Source organism: Panthera onca, chromosome A1 (assembly GCF_046562875.1).
Source record: "Panthera onca isolate mPanOnc1 chromosome A1, mPanOnc1 haplotype 2, whole genome shotgun sequence".
NCBI lineage: Eukaryota > Metazoa > Chordata > Mammalia > Carnivora > Felidae > Panthera > Panthera onca.
Genome location: NC_138339.1, coordinates 187,140,984 through 187,148,876, shown reverse-complemented (window position 1 = coordinate 187,148,876; position 7,893 = coordinate 187,140,984).

Genomic DNA, 7,893 nt, shown 5'->3' with positions numbered 1-7,893 from the left:
TTCTTGTTTAATTTTATCTTTCTGATCATGAGATGCTCACTGAAGCAAAGAACATAATTTTTTTTTTTTTTTAGTTTTTAGTTTTATTTAAATCTAAGTTAGTTTACATACAGTGTAGTATTGGTTTCAGGAGTAGAACTGAGTGATTCATCACTTACATGTAACATCCAGTGCTCATCCAGACAAGTGCCCTCCTTAATGCCCATCGCCCATTTAGCCCATTCCTCCACCACCTCCCCTCCAGCAACCCTCAGTTTGTTTTTTGTATTTAAGAGTCTTTTATGGTTTACCTTCCTCTCTGTTTTTATCTTATTTTTCCTTCCCTTCCCCTATGTTCATCTGTTTTGTTTCTTAAATTCCACATATGAGTGAAATCATATGGTATTTCTCTGATTTATTTCACTTAGCATAATACATTCTAGTTCTATCCATGTTGTTGCAAATGGTAAGATTTCATTCTTTTTGATTGCTGAGTAATACTGCATCGTGTATATATACCACATCTTCTTTATCCATTCATCAGTTGAAGGATATTTGGGCTCTTTCTGTAAGTTGGCTATAAACACTGCTATAAACATTAGGGTGCATGTGTCCCTTTGAATCATAATTTTTGTATCCTTTGGATAAAGACCTAATAGTGCAGTTGCTGGGTCTTAGGGTAGGTCTTTTTTTAATTTTTTGAGGAACCTCCCCTCTGTTCTCCAGAGTGGCTGCACCAGTTTGCATTCCCATTGGCAGTGTGAAAGTGTTCCCTTTCTCTGCATCCTCGCCAACATCTCTACTTTTTTGAGTTAACAAAGAGCATATTCTACCCTGCTTCTAGTTGTATCATGGCATGATATTATTTTTTAATAAACAGAATGACAATTAAATTTAGCTCCTGATTACATTTTCTATATCCAGTAGAATGGGACCAAAGAGAAATAATAAAGGGAGAGAAAAAAAAGTCTTCTAATAACATAACATGAAAAAATTAGTCTGCTTCAACAAAAATAAATTGTTGCAGTTTAGGGCTTCAGGGGGACCTGCCACCAGTTAGTTTCTAGCTGATTTCCTTGAACTCTGGCGTGGGATCTCAGTCACTTTACTGGGGTCGAATTAGGTGCCTGGCTGGAGAAACACTGCTGGAAGTGGCCTAGTCTGCTGTGGTGAGGGGATACATATGTGCTAGAACCCACTGGGGCCTCCTTCCTTGTGGCTCTATTGAGAAAGCACTGGGCTGCCTGGGGAAGGAGGATGATTGGTCTCCATCAAATGGATCTTGTCCACCCTGAGAAACTGGGGACATGACTGCCGGGTGTGTCCTAGTCCCAGTACACCCGCTGTAAGGGACAAAAGAAGTCAGAACATTAACACCTGGCTATTCTCTCTCAGACCTCTTCTGCAGGGAGTGTGTTCTGGAGAGCCTTACTATAATATACCGTATTTTCAAGCCTGGATCCATTCTGAGAAGTCCATTCCCATACTTCTTTCTCAAAATTTCTTATCACCAACACCCAACTCCCCTCTTCCCAGGTTCTTGGCTATGGAACCAGATCGGTACCCACTTCCCCGGAATCCGTGGAGTACATGCCCTTGTACCTGTTCTCCTACACTATCTAAAGAATCAGATGTCTACTTAAGATTATTCTATGCTCCTTATTATTTCCAGGTTATCTCTGAGAAAGACTTCCACTCCACAGCACTCTCCTTTTGTCTAGTGTCCGCCTACATCACCGTTGAGCCAGACCAAAGTGGATAATCCAGGGATAACGTGAAAAACAACATGCTTGCCCATTTAGAGGATTTTTAATTGCACCAATCTCTTAGTTTATCCCAGGAAGTTATATTTCTTCATGTACTCTTTGGACAGGAAGGAGTTAAGCCAATGAATCCCACCAAGCCATTACTTCAAGGGCTAAAGGCCAGTGGGAAGATTCTGGCAGTTATTGACAATATCCATTACATCTGTACACTGAGAAACTGGAGACATGACCACAGGATGTGTTTGAGTTTCATTACACCCACTGCAAAAACCAAGGAAATCAGAGTATTACTACCTGGTCATTAGAAAGTCTGGCAAGTGGACCCGTGACAACTTTCATTCCCTCAGAGGCAGTATTCCCTCAGAGGCAGTATCCAAAAGAAAGCAGTTTTCAGGATGTTTCCTTTCCACCTGGGTAATGCACAGGAACAAGATTCACAGTATGCTTGTGGAGTATTAAAGAAGAGCTTGTCCTCAGAGCTACCCAGCCTTTCTTTCAACTTCTGGCTGCTTGGCCTGAGAACGGAGTTGAGTGCAGTGTCTCAGGAGGTACCATGACCCTCTAGTGGGCTGCTGGGGTCCGGCTTCTATTTGTTACAGCTGGACGTTGTGCCTATCACACAAGGCCATCAACTTAATACCTGCATCCCCGAGATTAAATAGGACAAATCTGCAGGTTAGATCATTTTCTGAGATCTGATTTCCAAATTAGGCACTGCCTATTATGATTATATCTACTTTTCTTCCTACTTCCTTTCTTCTCCATTTCAGTTGAATCTTCTACAATCAGCAGTCCCAGTCTACTAAACCCAGCTGTTAAGCACATTTTAAACACTGGATGCTTCTCTCCCTAGTATTTTCCTTATGGTAAAGGAAAAAGTAGGCTTTTAGGACCACTGGAGGGACTGATGAAGGAGGGTGACACTCCAATCTAGTTTACTGTTCCCAAAGTCTTTTAAGTATCCTCTACATAAAAGAAGGATTTTCTGGGGTGCCTGGGTGGCTTAGTTGGTTAAGTGTCTGTCTTCCACTCAGGTCATGATCTCACAGTTCATGGATTCGAGCCCCTCATTGGGCCCTGCGCTGATAGTGTAGAGCCTGCTTGGGATTTTCTGTCTCTCTTTCCCTCTCTCTCTGCCCCTCCCTGATTCATGTTGTCCCTCCCTCCCTCCCTCTCTCTCACTCTCTCTCCCTCTCTCTCTCAAAAATAAATGAATAACATTAAAAAAAAAGTATTTTCTGACTTTTTTGATAGCCCCTCATATGATCCTGTGTTTGGTCTTAGTCTAAGTTGGCTGGCCCAGCAACTGGCTTGAACTGTATAGCCAGCTGCCTAGGCAAGCACAGTGAGTGCGGACACTATGGTGATTATACCCACATCAATGGTGGTTGCCACCCAGTCCCAAATGATGCTCTCTCTTCTTTGGTTCAGTATCTTCAGAATGTATTACACAGTTCCATTTCCCTCTAGATTTTCCAAAACTAAAAGTCTCTGTCTGGGAATAATTATTTCTTCCTTACTTGGATGCCACACTTTATCCTTGGAGCACTTTGAGATCCATCGCTGGCTGTACAGTCAGCAGTAATGAGGAGATGATGTTGCAGGAAATGAACAGGTAAGCATTTGGAGGGTTCTTTAAGTCCTCTGAACTTTTGCAGATAGCCAGTCCTATTCCAACTGTAAAGATGGCTCCTTTGTCCAGTCAGTGGCTTACCTTTTGCACAAGAGACCTAGTCAGTGTGTTATTTTGACTGGGATTATAATTTACAAACCTAGAGAGTGAATATCTAATTTTGGCTTCTAGAGGTCCCAGACCAGTGTCTAAAAGCAGTAAGGAATTCATTTTGAATGGTCACATTTTCCTCAGAATCTTGCTGGTTGCTGGCAGAAAACGTGAATTGAGGGTGGGTGACGTGGTGAAGTGTCAAGAAAAAAGACAGGGAGACCTGCTTAAGACCATTTCAGTGATCTGAACTGGGAGGGTCTGTATTTGAACGAGGGGAGTAGCAATGGAAAGGAAAGGTGTGGCCAGTTCAAAAAGCATTTGGGAAATAGAATTGATAGGACTTGGCGAAAACTGGGTATGATTTGTTTAGGCGGAAAGAGGTTTCCAGCTTGGATGAACTAAGTGGGTCTCTATCGAGGCAGAGAACATAAGAAGAGCAACAAGATTGTCAGGAAAGGGGATGAAGTTAGCTTCAGACACATTCAGTTTGAGATGCTAACTTTTCTTAAGGAAAATATCGAGGAAAGTTGGGTATAATGTTTTTGTGTACAAGCTCCTTAGCATCTGGAAAGGGCTGAGAAGGCATGGGTCTTCTGTGCCCAATCAAGGTGGGTCATCTAGCCCGCTGACCCTGTTTCTTCTTCCATTTAGATGAGGAAGGGTTTCCTACAGAAGACTGGGACTTTTCTTTTTTTAAATTTTTATTTAATTTATTTTTAAAATTTATATCCAAGTTAGTTAGCATATAGTGCAACAATGATTTTAGGAGTAGATTCCTTAATGCCCCTTACCCATTTAGCCCATCCCCCCCCTCCCACAACCCCTCCAGTAACCCTCTGTTCTCCATGTTTAAGAGTCTCTCATGTTTTTGTCCCCCTCCTGTTTTTATATTATTTTTGCTTCCCTTCCCTTTTGTTCATCTGTTTTGTATCTTGAAGTCCTCATATGAGTGAAGTCATAGGATATTTGTCTTTCTCAGACTGACTAATTTCGCTCAGCATATTACCTTCTAGTTCTATCCACGTAGTTGCGAATGGCAAGATTTCATTCTTTTTGATTGCCGAGTAATACCTCATTGTATATATATACCACATCTTCTTTATCCATTCACCCATTGATGGACATTTGGGCCTTTCCATACTTTGGCTGTTGTTGATAGCGCTGCTATAAACATTGGGGTGCGTATGCCCCTTCGAAACAGCATACCTGTATCTCTTGGATAAATATCTAGTAGTACAATTGCTGGGTCGTAGGGTAGTTCTATTTTTAATTTTCTTAAAAAAAATTTTTTTTTAACGTTTATTTATTTTTGAGACAGAGAAAGACAGAGCATGAATGGGGAAGGGGCAGAGAGAGAGGGAGACACAGAATCGGAAGCAGGCTCCAGGCTCTGAGCCATCGGCCCAGAGCCTGACGCGGGGCTCGAACTCACGGAGTGTGAGATCGTGACCTGAGCCGAAGTCGGACGCTTAACTGACTGAGCCACCCAGGCACCCTATTTTTAATTTTCTGAGGAACATCCATACTGTTTTCCAGAGTGGCCACACCGGTTTACATTCCCACCAGCAGTGAAAAAGAGATCGTCTCTCTTTCTCCGCATCCTCGCCAACATCTGTTGTTGCCTGACTTGTTAATGCCATTCTGACAGGTGTGAGGTGGTATCTCATTGTGGTTTTGATTTGTATTTCCCTGATGATGAGTGATGTTGAGCATTTTTTCATGTGTCGGCCATCCAGATGTCTTCTTTGGAGAAGTGTCTATTCATGTCTTTTGCCCATTTCTTCACTGGATAATTTGTTTTTTGGGTGTTGAGTTTGATAAGTTCTTTATAGATTTGTGATACTAACCCTTTATCTGATATGTCGTTTGCAAATATCTTCTTCCATTCATTTGGTTGCCTTTTAGTTTTGCTGATTGTTTCCTTCGCTGTGCAGAAGCTTTTTATTTTGATGAGGTCCCAATAGTTCATTTTTACCTCTGGAGATGTGTTGTGTAAGAAGTTGCTGCAGCCAAGGTCAAAGAGGTTTTTGCCTGCTTTCTCCTTGAGGATTTTGATGGCTTCCTGTCTTACATTGAGGTCTTTCATCCATTTTCTGTTTATTTTTGTATATGGTGTAAGAACGCGGTCCAGGTTCATTCTTCTGCATGTCGCTGTCCAGTTTTCCCAGCACCACTTGCTGAAGAGACTGTCTTTATTTCATTGGATATTCTTTCCTGCTTTGTCTAAGATGAGTTGGCCATATGTTTGTGGGTCCATTTCTGGGTTCTCTATTCTGTTCCATTGATCTGAGTGTCTGTTTTTGTGCCAGTACCATACTGTCTTGATGATTACAGCTTTGTAATACAGTTTGAAGTCTGGGATTGTGATCCTCCGCTTTGGTTTTCTTTTTCAAGGTTGCTTTGGCTATTCGGGGTCTTTTCTGGTTCCAGGACTTTTCTACTAATTTTGGTCCAGTATCAGACATGACCTGGAATTTCCCCATAGGAGAACCTGTCTGTTACAGCCAATTTTTATTAAGTTGGCCAAATGTTCCAGGGACCTGTAGCTGGTAGGAACTTGATAAATTGAAGAAGGTAGGATATTCTTGTACATAAACCCAATACTTCACAGACTCTGTGTTTCCAAGGCAGTTGCCCTTTTTGATTAGTGGATGTGAAAATTCAGCTTCACCCCTTAGGGATCTCAAATGCAATTTCTTTCCTTCAGCCTACTTGCATTGTGGCTCTTTCTTGATTTTGAAGCTATTTTGAAGCTAACAAAACTTTCTCCAAACACACTCTACTTCTAAATATTTTCTCCTAGACACTAAGAGAAGCTGAAAGCTTCATCTTGCCGTTCCCTCAGTAACTCTGCAATGTTGTCAGTGAGAATGGCCTTGAATTCGGTTTTGGCTTCTGGTCCTCCATCACTGGTCTTTAGCATTCACAATCCTTCACAGAGGAAGCATGAGAAAAAATGTGGTGCATTGTGAAAAGAAGCTTGGTCTGTAAATGTCATGCAGAACAACTGTTGGTCTTTATGAATGTTTCACACAAAATATTTCTGGTAGTTGGACTTGTTTGGCTAATAAAAGAGGTTTGTAATTGATTTCTTTAAAAAGTCTATGCAGTTCAATTCTTTTGGTGTTAATGCCTGGCAACAGGTTGGGGAGAGAGAATGAATCTGGCTTGGCTGGAATTTACAGATTGCAGGCACAATCTGAGAGAGGGCTATTCGCATGTGCTCCGCCTCAAAAAGATTATCACGTGATTCTGCCCCTACCAGGCCAGGATGCTGAGAGACAGCCACAAGAGAAGGAGCCAGGAAAAACATTCCCTCTCTTTTATTTCTTTTGGATTCAACTTGTCCTGAAACCTCTGGAGACAAAAACGACTTCTGCCGTTCCAGTAGCAGTATGTGAACAACGCTGTTCTCAATACTTCCCTTTAAACTGTGAGCTCCCCGTTTTCTCTTTGCCTGCTCTTCAAGAGGTCAAGCCCAATGCACAACTTGTATCGCTAGATTCCCGCCAGCTGGGTTGTTTTTCAAGAGTTTGCTTTAAAAACAATGCACTTTTATGAATTTTCATTGGAAATTTTCTTTGAAAGTGTATGGGGGCTTGTGGCAACACACGGGCTCCTTGGATCTGTGGTGAGCACTACATTCTGCATCAGATGTGCAGCCTTATAAACAAGAATCCGTTTGTAGACAGTGGCTTGTAGAGGCATATTTTGGGAGGCGTACATATACTAAACATGAAATAAGTGTTGAGGAGCCTTAGCCTGGGTGTCTGAATCAGCTTTGTCTATGTATTCATACCACTGCCCAAGGTCATTCTGAGGTCAGTCTTCGATTTTCACATCCCAACCATTTTCTGCAAGGCCCTTTAGGCTGGTCTGTATCTAAAACAAAGGTGAGTTTCTCCTTCTTTGGGGCGGCACTGACCCACAGAGAAAATAATAATGAAGGCCATACAGCTACTCCGTTCTAGGCACAGGACCAAGCATTCTACTTGCTTAATCTTTCATTGTGAACCAACGCAAGGGATCATGATGTCATGACATGCTGCCCAGGATGCTCAGTTAGGGGTGGCATTTGGGTTTGGGTGTACACTGAGGTCATGGGAGGAAAATGTTGGGAGTTGAAGCTGGAAAGGTAAGCTAGCTGACTGTTAAAAGATCTCCATGACCCATGCTAATTACCCCAGCCCATGGGGATCTCTTTCTCCTTGTTTCTTCTTCTCATTTTTTTTTTTTTTTTCTGGTCCTTATCTTCTCGTGTTTCGTTCTTTCTTTGGCTCCTGTTGTTTCCTCTGCCAGTGACTATGAACCCTCAGCTTCCCTGATTCCCTCGGGCTCTGTATCACTGTCCATTGATTTTGACTGACTTGGCCATTCCCACTCTGGTCCACCTGTTGGTGTAGACTGTGTCAGTGTGGCTGG